We start from the raw sequence: 14,155 nt of genomic DNA, 5'->3' as shown, positions 1-14,155 counted from the left end.
CTGAGGGAGCGCCGCACTATCGGAGGGGTAGTACTGAGGGAGTGCTGCACTGTCGGAGGGGCAGTACTGAGGGAGTGCCGCACTGTCGGAGGGGCAGTACTGAGGGAGCGCTGCACTGTTGGAGGGGCAGTACTGAGGGAGTGCCGCACTGTCGGAGGGGCAGTACTGAGGGAGCGCTGCACTGTCGGAGGGGCAGTACTGAGGGAGCGCCGCACTGTCGAATGTGCCGTCTTTCGGATGAGACGTTAAACTGAGGCCCTGTCTGCTCTCTCGGGTGGATGTAAAAGATCCCACGGCACTATTTTGATCAAGCGTGTTGTCCCTGGTTTTGCCATCGGGGGACTGAGTGGTGGAGAGGAGAAGGACCATTTCTGGAGAATGGTGATGCTCAGCACGGATTACCTCCCACGGGACAAGCCACGCTACCTGATGGGAGTGGGGTACGAGACAGTCTATATGCGTGGCTCTGTCTGTGTCTGTGTGCACGTATGTGTATAGATCAGTGGTACTACTGGACCACGCTGTGTTTTACCATCAAGGGTGGGCTTCCTGTTGGAAATCCACATTGCGAGTTTGAGTATTTTAAATAATCTCTCATCACAAAGGTTGATGGGGATAGGGAGGGGAGATGGGGTTGGGAGAATTTTCCTGTTGTGTGTATGTTTCTCACAGCCCCCTCTACCCACCTTCTCACCATATGAACAGTCCAATAGATGACAGTGTGTTGCTTAAAGTGATGAGAACCTTGTAAAACATGTATTTGAGGTCTGTGGTCCTCTCTCTCTTCCCCCAGGTATGCAACGGATCTGGTGGTGTGTGGGGCTCTGGGCTGTGACATGTTTGACTGTGTGTTTCCCACACGTACAGCGGTAAGGATTCTTTGTTTGTAACTCAGGCAAACTCAGTTGGTTGGATGGATGAGAGATCCATTCCTTCTGGGAGACACTGAGTTGCGATTATATCACCGCTTTCTGTCCTGAGAGCAGCTTTTGTAGAATCCCGAGAGCAGTTGTTGGTCTAAGGGGTGCGGAAGAGAATAGTGTCTGACCAACAGGACCTGCCAGGGCTCTAGAGCAGAGTAGAGTTTTGGGTTAAAAAATAAGCTGAGTGGGTCAGGAAGGGACAGAGAGAGTAACAAAGGTAATAGGGCATCAGTGACTAAGGTAACATCAGGAGAAAATAGAAAAAAGTCAAAGCTAAGGGCATTATATCTGAGTGCGCGAAGCAGTCGCAACAAAATAGATGAATTAATAGCGCAGATAGAAATTAATAGGTTTGATCTAATAGCCATAACAGAGACATGGTTGCAATGTGGCCAAGGTTGGGAACTAAATATTCCAGGATAGTTAACTTTTAGAAGAGATAGGCAGAATGGAAAAGGAGGAGGGGTAGCCCTGATAATAAAGAATGGGATAAAGACAGCAGAGAGAAAGGATCTTAGCTCCGAAAATCAAGAAGTAGAATCAGTTTGGGTGGAGCTAAGAAACAGCAAGGGGCAGAAATCACTGGTGGGAGTTGTTTTTGGCCCCAAACAGTAGTTGTAATGTAGGGCAGAGTATAAATCAGGAAATTAGAGGCGCATGTAACAAAAGTAATACAGTAATCATTGGGGACTTTAATCTACATATAGACTGGGCAAACCAAATTTGCAGTAATAGTGTGGAGGACGAATTCATGGAATGTATACAAGATAGTTTTCTAGATCAGTATGTTGAGGAACCAACTAGGGAACAAACTATTTTAGATCTAGAATTGTGCAATGAGAAAGGGTTAATTAATAACCTTGTAGTAAAGAGGCCTTTAGGGAAGAGTGACCATAATATGATAGAATTTTATATTGAGTTTGAAAGTGATTTAGTTAAATCCAAACAAAGCAAACTACGTAGGTATGAGTGGCGAGTTGGCTAAGGTAGATTGGGAAACTACATTAAAAGGTATGATGGTAGACAAGCAATGGCTAGCATTTAAAGAATTACTACATAATTTACAACAAATATACATTCATTTAAGGCACAAAAACCCCACAGGAAAAGTGGTCCAACTGTGGCTAACAAGAGAAGTTAAAGATAGTGTTAGATCAAAGGAAGAGGCTTATAATGTTACCAAAAATAGTAAGCCTGAGGATTGGAAGGATTTTAGAATTCAGCAAAGGAGGACCAAGAAATAGATCAAGAAAGAGAAAAAAGAGAGTAAATTAGCAAGCGACATAAAAACAGATTGTAAACGTTTCTATATGATGTAAATAGGAAGAGATTAGTGAAAGTAAACGTGGGCCCATTAGAGGCAGAGACAGGAGAAATTATAATGGGCAACAAGGAAATGGCAGAGACATTAAACAAATGCTTTGTATCTGTCTTCACGGTAGAAGACACAAAAAACATTCCGGAAATAATGAAAAACCAAGGGTCTAGTGAGAATGAGAAACTTAAAGAAATTAGTATAAGTAAAGACATAGTACTGGAGAAATTAATGGGACTAAGTGGTGACAAATCCCCTGGACTTGCTGACCTGTGTCCTAGGATTTTAAGAGGTAGCTGCAGAGATAGTGGATCTTCCAGAATTCCCTAGATTCTAAAACAGTCCCAGCATTGGAAGGTAGCAAACATATTCTCGCTATTTAAGATAGGAGGAAGAGAAAAAATGGGGAACTATCGGCCAGTTAGCCTGACATCAGTAGTAGGCAAAATGCTAGAATCTATTATTAGGGACGTGGTAACAGGGCACTTAGAAAATCATAATATGATTAGGCAGAGTCACCGTGGTTTTATGAATGGGAAATCGTGTTTGACAAATCTGTTAGTGTTTTGAAGATGTAAGTAGTAGGATGGATAAGGGGGAACCAGTGGATGTAGTGTAGTTGGATTTTCAAAAAGCATTCGATAAGGTGCCACACAAAAGGTTATTCCACAAAATTAGGGCTCATGGTATTGGAGGTAATATATTAGCATGGATTGAGGATTGGTTAATAGACAGAAGACAGAATAGGAATAAACGGGACTTTTTCAGGTTGGCGGGCTGGGTACCGCAAGGATCAGTGCTTGGGCCTCAGCTACTTACAACCTATATTAATGACTTAGCTGAAAGGACTGAGTGTAACGTATCCAAGTTTGCTGATGATACAAAGTTAGGTGGGAAAGTAATCTGTGAGGAGGACACAAAGAGGCTGCAGAGAGATATAAACAGGTTGACTGAGTGGGCAAGAACATGGCAAATGGAATACAATGTGGGGAAGTGTGAAGTTATCCACTTTGGTAGGAAAAACAAAAAAACAGATCATTTTTTGAATGGTGAGAGACTGGGAAATGTTTGCACTCAGAGGGACCTGGGTGTCCCTGTACATGTATCTCAGAAAGTTAACATGCAGGTACAGCAAGCAATTAGGAAAGCAAATGGTATGTTAGCTTTTGTTACAAAGAGATTAGAGTACAAGAGTAAATAAGTCTTACTACAATTATACAGGGCATTGGTGAGGCCACACCTGGAGTAAGCACTGTGTACAGTTCTGGTCTCTTTACCTAAGGAAAGACATCCTTGCCTTAGAGAGAGTGCAACGAAGGTTCACTAGACTGGTTCCTGGGATGGGGGGATTGCCCTATGAGGAGAGATTGAGTAGACTAGGCCTATATTCCTTAGTTTAGAAGAATGAGAGGTGATCTAATTGAAACATATAACATTCTTAAGGGGCTTGACAGGGCTAATGCTGGGAAAATGTTTCTCCTGGCTGGGGAATCTAGAACACGGGGTCACAGTCACAGAATAAGGGGTCGGCCATTTAAGACTGAGATGAGGAGGAATTTCTTCACTCAGAGGGTTGTGAATCTTTGGAATTCTCTACCCCAGAGAGCTGTGGATGCTCAGTCGTTGAGTATATTCAAGACAGAGGTCGATAAATTTTTGGGAACAAAGGATATTAAGGGCAATGGGGATAATACGGGAAGGTGGAGTTGAGGTAGATCAGCCATGATCTTGTTGAATGGCGGAGTAGGCTCGAAGGGCCAAATGGCCAACTCCTGCTCCTATTTCTTATGTTCTTTCTAAGAGCAGGGGAGTTCTCCCCGGTGCCCTGGGGCCAATATTTATCCCTCAATCAACATCACTAAAACAGATTATCTGGTCATTATCACATTGCTGTTTGTGGGAGCTTGCTGTGCGCAAATTGACTGCTGTGTTTCCCACATTACAACAGTGACTACACTTCAAAAAGTACTTCATTGGCTGTAAAGCGCTTTGAGACATCTGGTGGTCGTGAAAGGCGCTATAGAAAGGCAAATCTTTCTTTTCTCAGATGCTGCGCATTTTCAGCATTGCCTGCTTTTTGTAAGGTGCTAGTTATTGCACGTAACTTTCAAAAGATTTCTACATGGAATTACAAAGTATTTACAGCACAAAAAACAGGCCATTTGGCCCAACTGGTCCGTGCCGGTGTTTATGCTCCACACGAGCCTCCTCCCACCCCTCCTCATCTCACCCGATCAACATATATCCTTCTATTCCTTTCTCCCTCATGTGTTTATCTCGCTTCCCCTTAAATACATCGATACTATTCACCTCAACCACTCCCTGTGGTAGCGAGTTCCACATTCTCACCACTCTCTGGGTAAAGAAGTGTCTCCTGAATTCCCTATTGGATTTATTAGTGACTATCTTATATTTATGGCCCCTAGTTCTGGTCTCCCCACAAGTGGAAACATCTTCTCTACGTCTACCCTATCGAACCCTTCCATTATTTTAAAGACCTCGATCAGGTCACCCCTCAGCCTTCTCTTTTCCAGAGAAAAGAGCCCCAGCCTGTTCAATCTTTCCTGATGGGTTCTAACCTCTCAGTCCTTTTTTTGCATCCTTTTCCAGTGCCTCTATACTGCCTAAGAGAAGAAGAAGATATCCTCTTCGTAATATGGAGACCAGAACTGTTCACAGTGCCCCGGCTTTTCAATTCTATCCTTCTTGAAATTAACCTTAGTGCTTTTTCTCAGAGAAAAGTCACATACCTGTGTGAGAACTGACCTGGATGAATATGCCCACACGCAGCGTGCTCGGCACAGCGCGATCACCATGAAACGTCTGGCTGCTTTGATAAGCAGTCTCTCTTTTTAAACCACCCACCACAGACCTCCGCTGATTCATTTCCTTATCTGACATCCTTTGATTGAGAGTTTTTCCCCCCTCCCACGCGGCGAGGAGACTTTCGAATGCGGACTTATTGACATTTTGCTGACGTAATATAGGACGGGAGGCCCGTCGTGGGCAGGGGGCATGGGGAGCAAGGGTTGCCAACTCTAGACCTATTCCAGGAGGCTTTGTCACTTGGCCTCCTGCCTCCCACCACCTCCTTCGGTCGAACTGCCTTTCTCCCCCCACCCCTCTCGAATATTTTTAGAACTATTAAACAAAAGCATTCAAAGAAAATAGGAAAAAAAGTATTTTTATGTACCGCCCCTGTGATTTTTCTCCCCGGGATTTAAATGGCAGCAGTGATTACTTCCAGGAGACGCTCCAGGGCAATCCTGGAGGGTTGGCAACTGAAGGGGGGAGGGGTTATTTGGGGGGGGGGCATGAAAATGGGTCGTAAGTGGGCTGGAAGATTCTTCTGGGGCCCAGAGGAGATCCTCATGACCCCACAGAAAAAATCTTAAAATGTGTGCCCCTGAAAAACAACTCTCCGTGATCTCTGCGCTCCTCCAATTTCTGGCCTCTTGCGCATCCCCCGATTTTCATTGTCCCACCATTGGCGGCCGTGCCTTCAGCTGCCTGGGCCCTGAGCTCTGGAATTCCCTCCCTAAACCGCTCCGCCTCTCTCTCCTCCTTTAAGACGCTCCTCAACATCTTACCTCCGACCAGTCCTGTCCTAATATCGCCTCATGTGGCTCGGTGTCGAATTTCATCTGATTTACGCTCCTGTGAAGCACCTTGGGATGTTTTCCTACGTTAAAGTCGCTATATAAGTGCAAGCTGTTCACAGAATCACAGAAACCCCACAGTGCAGATAGAGGCCATTTCGGCCCATCGAGCCTGCACCGACACATATCCCACCCGATCCCCGTAACCCCTACACCAACACATATTCCCATTTAATCCCCCTAACACTAAGGGTCAATTTATCATAGCCAATCAACCTAACCCGCACATCTTTGGACTGTGGGAGGAAACCGGAGCACCCGGAGGAAACTTAAGGATGCCCTGTCAACACCTGAAAGGGCGGTGGAAGCAGATTCAATAACAGCCGGCACAAGCACGATGGGCCGAATGGCCTCCTCCTGTGCTGTGTCACTTTATGATTTCTAGGGGGAGTCACTGAACAGCAATCTGGGTCAGAGCCATGACAAAATAGGACAAAGCCGCAAATACACAATTCAGGAACTGGGACTGATAAATCGCTCATTTCCATTTGAAATTTGCAATCGGGGGCCTACAACAGGCTTAGCACCTCAATATACAAAACTTCACAGACGCAGCGATAAACCGCGAGCTCGTGCGGACGTTCCCCCGAGGCAGCTGCTTCCTTAAGTCACTCTTACACCTCTACTGGCTGCTGCTGCTGGGGAAAAAAACCTGACCTCGACTTTTAATGAGTTGCGGCACTCTGCTCCTCTCCCTAACTGCAAGCGGTGGAAACTTTCTCAGGAGCGGAGTCACATCCTGCTGGCCTGGCACGTCTCTCCATTCACACTCTCCATTCACACTTCCGAAACAGAGCCTTCCCCCCACCCCCGCCCCTGGCCTGAGGTGGTGAAAGGCGCTATAGAAATGCAAATCTTTCTTTTTTCCTACAATTCTCGAGATTGTTCCACTGCTCTGAACCGAATTACCATCAAATGATGTATTCGCTGCTGGCCCAGTGAGTAAACACATTGCCCGGCGCGGAGACATGTGGAGAATTAGCTGATGCTTCGCGGAGCTGTGATCCCAATTGGAATATTTCCTCAGCCAGGGAGGAGGGGACAGGAGGAACTAGAAATGCTGAAATACGAAACCACGGCACAAATTTCTGGAAAAGCGCCAGCATATCCTTGAGTTATCTGAAAGAGTAAAGTTGATGTTTCAGATAGAGGCCCTTTCTTAGATCTGCAGGTTCTGCTGAAAGATTTACATCTATTGTTAACCAGCCTTTCTCTCTTCCCCTGGTGATGAGTCCTGTTGTGTATTTGCTGCTTTGTCCTATTTTGTCATGGCTCTGATCCAGATTGTTGTTCAGTCACTCCACCTAGAAATCATAGACTGACACAGCACAGGAGGCCATTCAGCCCATCATCCCTGTGCTGGCTCTTTGAACGAGCTCTCCAATTAGTCTCACTCCCCGGCTCTTTCCCCGTAGCCCTGCAAATTTTTCCTTTTCAAGTATTTATCCAATTCCCTTTTGAAAATTATTATTGAATCTGCTCCCACCGGCTTTTCAGGCAGCGCATTCCAGATCACAACAACTTGCTGCATCAACTGCATTTCCTACATTACGACAGTGACTACACTTCAACAGTAGTGGCTGTAAAGCACTTTGGGACGTCCTGAGGTTGTGAAAGGCGCTTTAGAAATGCTAGCCTTTCTTCCTTTAAACCTCCTGCCTACCAGATTTACTACATTAAAGGCATTACAGGTCAGAGGCTGGGTATTCTGCGGCGAGTGTCTCACCTCCTGACTCCCCAAAGCCTTTCCACCATCTACAAGGCACAAGTAAGGAGTGTGATGGAATACTCTCCACTTGCCTGGATGAGTGCAGCTCCAACAACACTCAAGAAGCTCGACACCATCCAGGACAAAGCAGCCCACTTGACTGGCACCCCATCCACCACCTTAAACATTCACTCCCTCCACCACCGGTGTACCGTGGCTGCAGTGTGTACCATCTACAAGATGCACTGCAGCAACTCGCCAAGGCTTCTTCGGCAGCACCTCCCAAACCCGCGACCTCTTCCACCTAGAAGGACAAGGGCAGCAGGCGCATGGGAGCACCACCACCTCCAAGTTCCCCTCCAAGTCACACACCATCCTGACTGGAAATATATCGCCGTTCCTTCATCGTCGCTGGGTCAAAATCCTGGAACTCCCTCCCTAACAGCACTGTGGGAGCACCTTCACCACACGGACTGCAGCGGTTCAAGAAGGCGGCTCACCACCACCTTCTCAAGGGCAATTAGGGATGGGCAATAAATGCTGGTCTTGCCAGCGATGCCCACATCCCATAAACAAATAAAAAAACATAAATGCAAGTTGTTGTTGCTGTTGCTGGGGTGGTGGGGCTTCCTGCCACTGGTGCCCAACACTCGGTCCCTCCTGACCCCTGACTTTAATCACTAACCTCTCCACAGACGCAGCGATAAACCGCGAGCTCGTGCTGACGTTCCCCCGAGGCAGCTGCTTCCTTAAGTCACTCTTACACCTCTACTGGCTGCTGCTGCTGGGGAAAAAAAACCTGACCTTGACTTTTAATGAGTTGCGGCACTCTGCTCCTCTCCCTAACCGCAAGCGGTGGAAACTTTCTCAGGAGCAGAGTCACATCCTGCTGGCCTGGCATGTCTCTCCATTCACACTTCCTAAACAGAGCCTGCCTGCCTGCCATCTGTTGGGCAGCTGTGGCATTGCATGGTTCAAATTAATTACCACAAGTGGGGCTGAATTTATTGGGTTGTCTGAGGCGGGCCGGGGACTCAAGGGCCTGGATTTTAGCCTGGAGATGTGTTCCGTGCTTCTTTTGATTGCACAAATCAACTTTTTAACCTTTTGATTAATCAAATCAACTGTAAATTAATAAAACTTTAAAACTTAACAAATTAAATTAAAATTGCGTTGGCCGGGGTGACGATGCATTCCAGTCCCCGCGGCACCCGCCGGTCGCAGAAGGCCTCGAGCGTGCCGGCGGATTCCGCGTGCTCCATCTCCAGGGCCACCCGAGCGCGAGATGTGTTCTGTGTGGGGAGAGCGGGGACGCTGTCGTGAGGTCGGGAAACCCAGAAGAACGGGTTTCCCGAACGTCCTGCAGAATTTAACAGATCAAATCAAATCAAATCAACTTTTATTGTCATTGTTAGTGCACAAGTGCAGTACAACGAAATGTAGGCTTGCAGCTCCCGACAGTGTACATTTTGATTAAGACATTTAAACATTCAACATACATTTGGCTTGTAATACATTAACATAAACATAACCATAATAAAGTGCATTGGCAGATGTGCAGGCTTTAGAGTTTATTTGTGGAGTTCAGTAGGATGACAGCCCTGGGAAAGAAGCTGTTCCTAAATCTGGTCGTACGGGTGCGAATGCATCTGTAGCGTCTCCCAGATGGCAGGAGGGCGAACAGACTGTGGCTGGGGTGGGTAGGGTCTTTGATGATGGACCGTGACCTCCGTAAACAGCGTTTCTGGTATATGTGCTCTATGGTCGGTAGCCAGGTGCCAGTAATGCGTTGGGCAGTTTTGACTACCCGCTGCAGGGCCTCTTTAAATTTTTCCCTTCGGGTTCCCGCTCATGGGCGGCCTGATTGACAGACAGGAGGGCTTTCCGACGGGAAAGGCTGGTGCCCAAGGCTGAAGCCTATCACAGACCTTCCCTTTTGTTCTTTCATCCCCTCCCCCCTTTCCCAGCCCCTACACTTGCTTTAAAATCTGTTCCATTTCCTGCTTTTTTCCAGTTCTGACGAAAGGTCATCGACCTAAAACGTTAACTCTGTTTCTCTCTCCACAGATGCTGCCTGACCTGCTGAGTATCTCCAGCATTTTCTGCTTTTATTTCAGATTTCCAGCATCTGCAGTATTTTCTTTTGTAAGAGCCAGTAGGTGTATTGGAGTGAGAGAGATTGTGGGGTGGGTGGGGGGTGGGGTCCGGATCACGGGCGGGGCTCTAGATCGCAGTGGGGGTGTGGGGGCGATCACTGGGGTGGCCTGATGGTGGTCGGGGGAGCAGACAGATCGCGGGGGAGTGAGTGGGGGGGCGATTGCTGGGGTGGCCTGATGGTGGTCGGGGGAGCAGACAGATCGTGGGGGAGCGAGTGGGGGGGCGATTGCTGGGGTGGCCTGATGGTGGTCAGGGGGAGCAGATAGATCGCGGGGGAGTGGGTGGGGTGATCGCCGGGGTGGCCTGATGGTGGTCAGGGGGAGCAGACAGATCGCGGGGGCGTGGGTGGGGTGATCGCCGGGGTGGCCTGATGGTGGTCAGGGGGAGCAGACAGATCGCGGGGGAGTGGGTGGGGCAATCGCCGGGGTGGCCTGATGGTGGTCGGGAGAGCAGACAGATCGCGGGGGAGTGGATGGGGCGATCGCCGGGGTGGCCTGATGGTGGTCGGGGGGAGCAGACAGATTGCGGGGGCGGGGTTTACTGGGTAGCCTGTCGGGCGGGGAGGGAACACTCCGGCTCCTCCTGGCCCACAAGCACCGCTGAAAAAGCTTTCACCTCACGGATTCAGCCCTTCTCGCCTGCTTTCAGCTTCCGGGTTTCCCCGCGGCCCGCCTGCGATTAAAAATAAATCGCTGTTAAAACAAAGGCAGGCAGTGAGCGGATTGGACGCCCATCCAGGGGGCTCTAGATTTGTTAGTCCCACCTTTTTTCTTTAAGGGCACATACCTCCTTGAATGCCTTCCACTGCTCTGACACTGATTTACCTTCAAGTAGCTGTTTCCAGTCCACTATGGCTAAATCCCCTCTGAGCTTAGCAAAATTTGCTTTTCCCCAATTTAGAATTTTTATTCCTGGTCTATCCTTGTCCTTTTCCATAACTACCTTAAATCTAACTGAATTATGGACACTAGCACCAAAATGCTCCCCCAGCTTCATTCCCTAAAACTAAGTCCAGAACCGCCCCCTCCCTTGTTGGGCTTGCTACATACTGGCTAAAAAAAATTCTCCTGGATGCATTTTAGGAATTCCGCACCTTCTATACCCTTCACACTAATTTTATCCCAGTTAATATTGGGGTAGTTGAAATCCCCTACTAATACTGCCCTACAGTTTTTGCACTTCTCAGAAATTTGTCTACATATTTGTTCTTCTATCTCCCTCTCACTGTTTGGGGGTCTGTAGTACACGCCCAGCAGTGTGATCGCCCCTTTTTTGTTTTTCAGTTCGACCCATATAGCCTCGTTTGATGATCCCTCCAACATATCATCCCTCCTCACAGCTGTAATAGTTTCTTTAATCAATACCGCGACCCCCCCTCCCTTTTTACCTCCCTCTCTCTCTCCTGTCTGAAAATCCTGTAACCAGGAATGTTGAGCTGCCATACCTGCCCCTCTTTCAGCCACGTCTCTGTAATAGCTATAATATCATAGTCCCAAGTATCTACCTGTGCCCTCAGCTCCTCTGCCTTGTTCGCTATACTCCTTGCATTGAAGTATATACCATTTAGTACAGGCAAACCTCCTTGTTGACTGCTATCTAGCCCTTGATTCCTCTGTCCTTCCAATTTACTTTCTATGTTTTTGTTTTCCAATTCCAGTTTTTCTTCCTTCCCTATTCACTCTATTCTTAGGTTCCCATCCCCCTGCCAAGCTAGTTTAAACCCTCCCCAACAGCACTAGCAAACCCTCCCGCGAGGATATTGGTCCCATTCCCGTTGAGGTGCAACCTGTCTGGCTTGTAGAGGTCCCACCTCCCCCAGAAACGGTTCCAATTCCTCAGGAATCTGAAGCCCTCCCTCCTACACCAGCCACGCATTCATCTGCTCTATCTTCCTGTTTCTGAATGGGGGCGGGGTGTGGAGGGTAGGGGCGGGGGTATTGGGGGCGGGGGGGGGGTTGGGGCCGGGGGGGTGGAGGGTAGGGGTGGGGGGATTGGGGGCGGGGGGGGTTGGGGGCAGGAGGATGGGGGGGATTGGGGCAGGGGGATGGGGGGGTGGTTGGGAGGGATTGGGGGCGGGGGGGTTGGGGGCGGGGTATAGGGGGCAGGGGGGTTGGGGCCGGGGGGGTGGAAGGTAGGGGCGGGGGGATTGGGGGCGGGGGGGGTTGGGGGCGGGGGGGTGGAGGGTAGGGGCGGGGGGATTGGGAGGGATTGGGGGCGGGGGCGGGAGGATGGGGGGCAGGGGGGTTGGGGCCGGGGGGGTGGAGGGTAGGGGCGGGGGGATTGGGGGCGGGGGGGGTTGGGGGCGGGGGGGTGGAGGGTAGGGGCGGGGGGATTGGGAGGGATTGGGGGCGGGGGCGGGAGGATGGGGGGCAGGGGGGTTGGGGCCGGGGGGGTGGAGGGTAGGGGCGGGGGGATTGGGGGCGGGGGGGGTTGGGGGCAGGGGGGGGTTGGGGGCGGGGGTGTGGAGGGTAGGGGCGGGGGGATGGGGGGGCGGGGGGGGTTGGGGGCGGGGTATAGGGGGCGGGGGGATTGGGGGCGGGGGGGGTTGGGGCCGGGGGGGTGGAGGGTAGGGGCGGGGGATTGGGGGCGGGGGGGGTTGGGGGCGGGGGGGTTGGGGGCGGGGTATAGGGGGCGGGGGGGTTGGGGCCGGGGGGCGTGGAGGGTAGGGACGGGGGGATTGGGGGGGATTGGGGGCGGGGGGGGGGTTGGGGACGGGAGGATGGGGGGGATTGGGGCAGGGGGATGGGGGGGTGGTTGGGAGGGGTTGGGGGCGGGGTATAGGGGGCAGGGGGGTTGGGGCCGGTGGGGTGGAGGGTAGGGCGGGGGGATTGGGGGCGGGGGGGTTGGGGCAGGGGGATGGGGGGGTGGTTGGGAGGGATTGGGGGCGGGGGGGTTGGGGGTAGGGCGGGGGGATTGGGGGTGGGGGGGTTGGGGGCGGGGTATGGGGGGCAGGGGGGTTGGGGCCGGGGGGGTGGAGGGTAGGGCGGGGGGATTGGGGGTGGGGGGGTTGGGGCAGGGGGATGGGGGGGTGGTTGGGAGGGATTGGGGGCGGGGGGTTGGGGGCGGGGTATGGGGGGCAGGGGGGTTGGGGCCGGGGGGGTGGAGGGTAGGGCGGGGGGATTGGGGGCGGGGGGGTTGGGGCAGGGGGATGGGGGGGTGGTTGGGAGGGGTTGGGGGCGGGGTATGGGGGGCAGGGGGGTTGGGGCCGGGGGGGGTGGAGGGTAGGGCGGGGGGATTGGGGGCAGGGGGGTTGGGGCAGGGGGATGGGGGGGTGGTTGGGAGGGATTGGGGGCGGGGGGGTTGGGGGTAGGGCGGGGGGATTGGGGGCGGGGGGGTTGGGGGCGGGGGGGTTGGGGCCGGGGGGGTGGAGGGTAGAGCGGGGGATTGGGGGCGGGGGGTTTGGGGGCGGGGTATAGGGGGCAGGGGGGTTGGGGCCGGGGGGGTGGAGGGTAGGGCGGGGGGATTGGGGGCGGGGGGGTTGGGGCAGGGGGATGGGGGGGTGGTTGGGAGGGATTGGGGGCGGGGGGGTTGGGGGTAGGGCGGGGGGATTGGGGGCGGGGGGGTTGGGGGCGGGGGGGTTGGGGCCGGGGGGGTGGAGGGTAGGGCGGGGGGATTGGGGGCAGGGGGGTTGGGGCCGGGGGGGTGGAGGGTAGGGCGGGGGGATTGGGGGCAGGGGGGTTGGGGCCGGGGGGGTGGAGGGTAGGGCGGGGGGATTGTCAAGAAATTGACAACCTGAATCTGGGCAAGTTGTTCCCGATAGTGAAGGATTCAAATCCTTGGGGCATAAGCTAAAAATTAGGATGTTGTGAGTAAAGAGAAACATTTTTATTTAGAGTTGTGGAATAAATTACCAGGGAACGACATTGAAATGGACAGTGCAGATGAGTCGAATAGGCAATTAAATGAGTTTCTGCAGAGTGAAGGCACTGAGGGATATGGCGATGAGGTGGTGAGGTGGGACTGAGATCCATCAATAGGGATGAGCTTGTGGGGCGAATGGGTCTTTTCCTGCCCTTACTGTGTGCTGCCACAAGAGGGCTCCCCATTCCACACACTGGGACTCTGCACCCAAGCTGAGTATTTGGACAAGTGACAGTTCTGACATTCGCCTCCTCTCTCTGTGCGGGATGTGACTCTGGCTCCAAGCCTGGTGTAACCACCAAGCGGTAACAGGGCATGTAGAAAATCATAATATGATTAGGCAGAGTCAACATGGTTTTATGAAAAGGAAATCGTGTTTGACAAATTTATTAGAGTTTTTTGAGGATGTAAATAGCAGGGTGGATAAAAGGGAACCAGTGGATGTCGTATATTTGGATTTCCAAAAGGCATCGATAAGGTGCCACATAACGGTTGTTATGCAAAATAAGGGCTCATGGGGTTGGGGGTAATA

General features: G+C 51.6%; 1 protein-coding gene across 1 annotated transcript in view; it reads right to left on the bottom strand.

Moving 5' to 3' along the window:
- Positions 1–8,507, bottom strand: part of LOC147100238 (interleukin-18-like) — a 38,292-nt gene extending 29,785 nt beyond the window's left edge. The window contains exon 1 of the mRNA XM_085968222.1: positions 8,291–8,507. The gene's annotated coding sequence lies outside the window, so the exon portion shown is untranslated. The remainder of the gene's footprint in view (positions 1–8,290) is intronic.
- Positions 8,508–14,155: the final 5,648 nt, after the last annotated feature.

This window comes from Somniosus microcephalus, chromosome 26, assembly GCF_052327205.1.
Source record: "Somniosus microcephalus isolate GS21.2 chromosome 26, FLI_Smic_1.0, whole genome shotgun sequence".
Classification (NCBI taxonomy): Eukaryota; Metazoa; Chordata; class Chondrichthyes; order Squaliformes; family Somniosidae; genus Somniosus; species Somniosus microcephalus.
The sequence above is the reverse complement of the archived record's forward strand: the minus strand, read 5'-3'. Positions and strand labels throughout refer to the sequence as shown.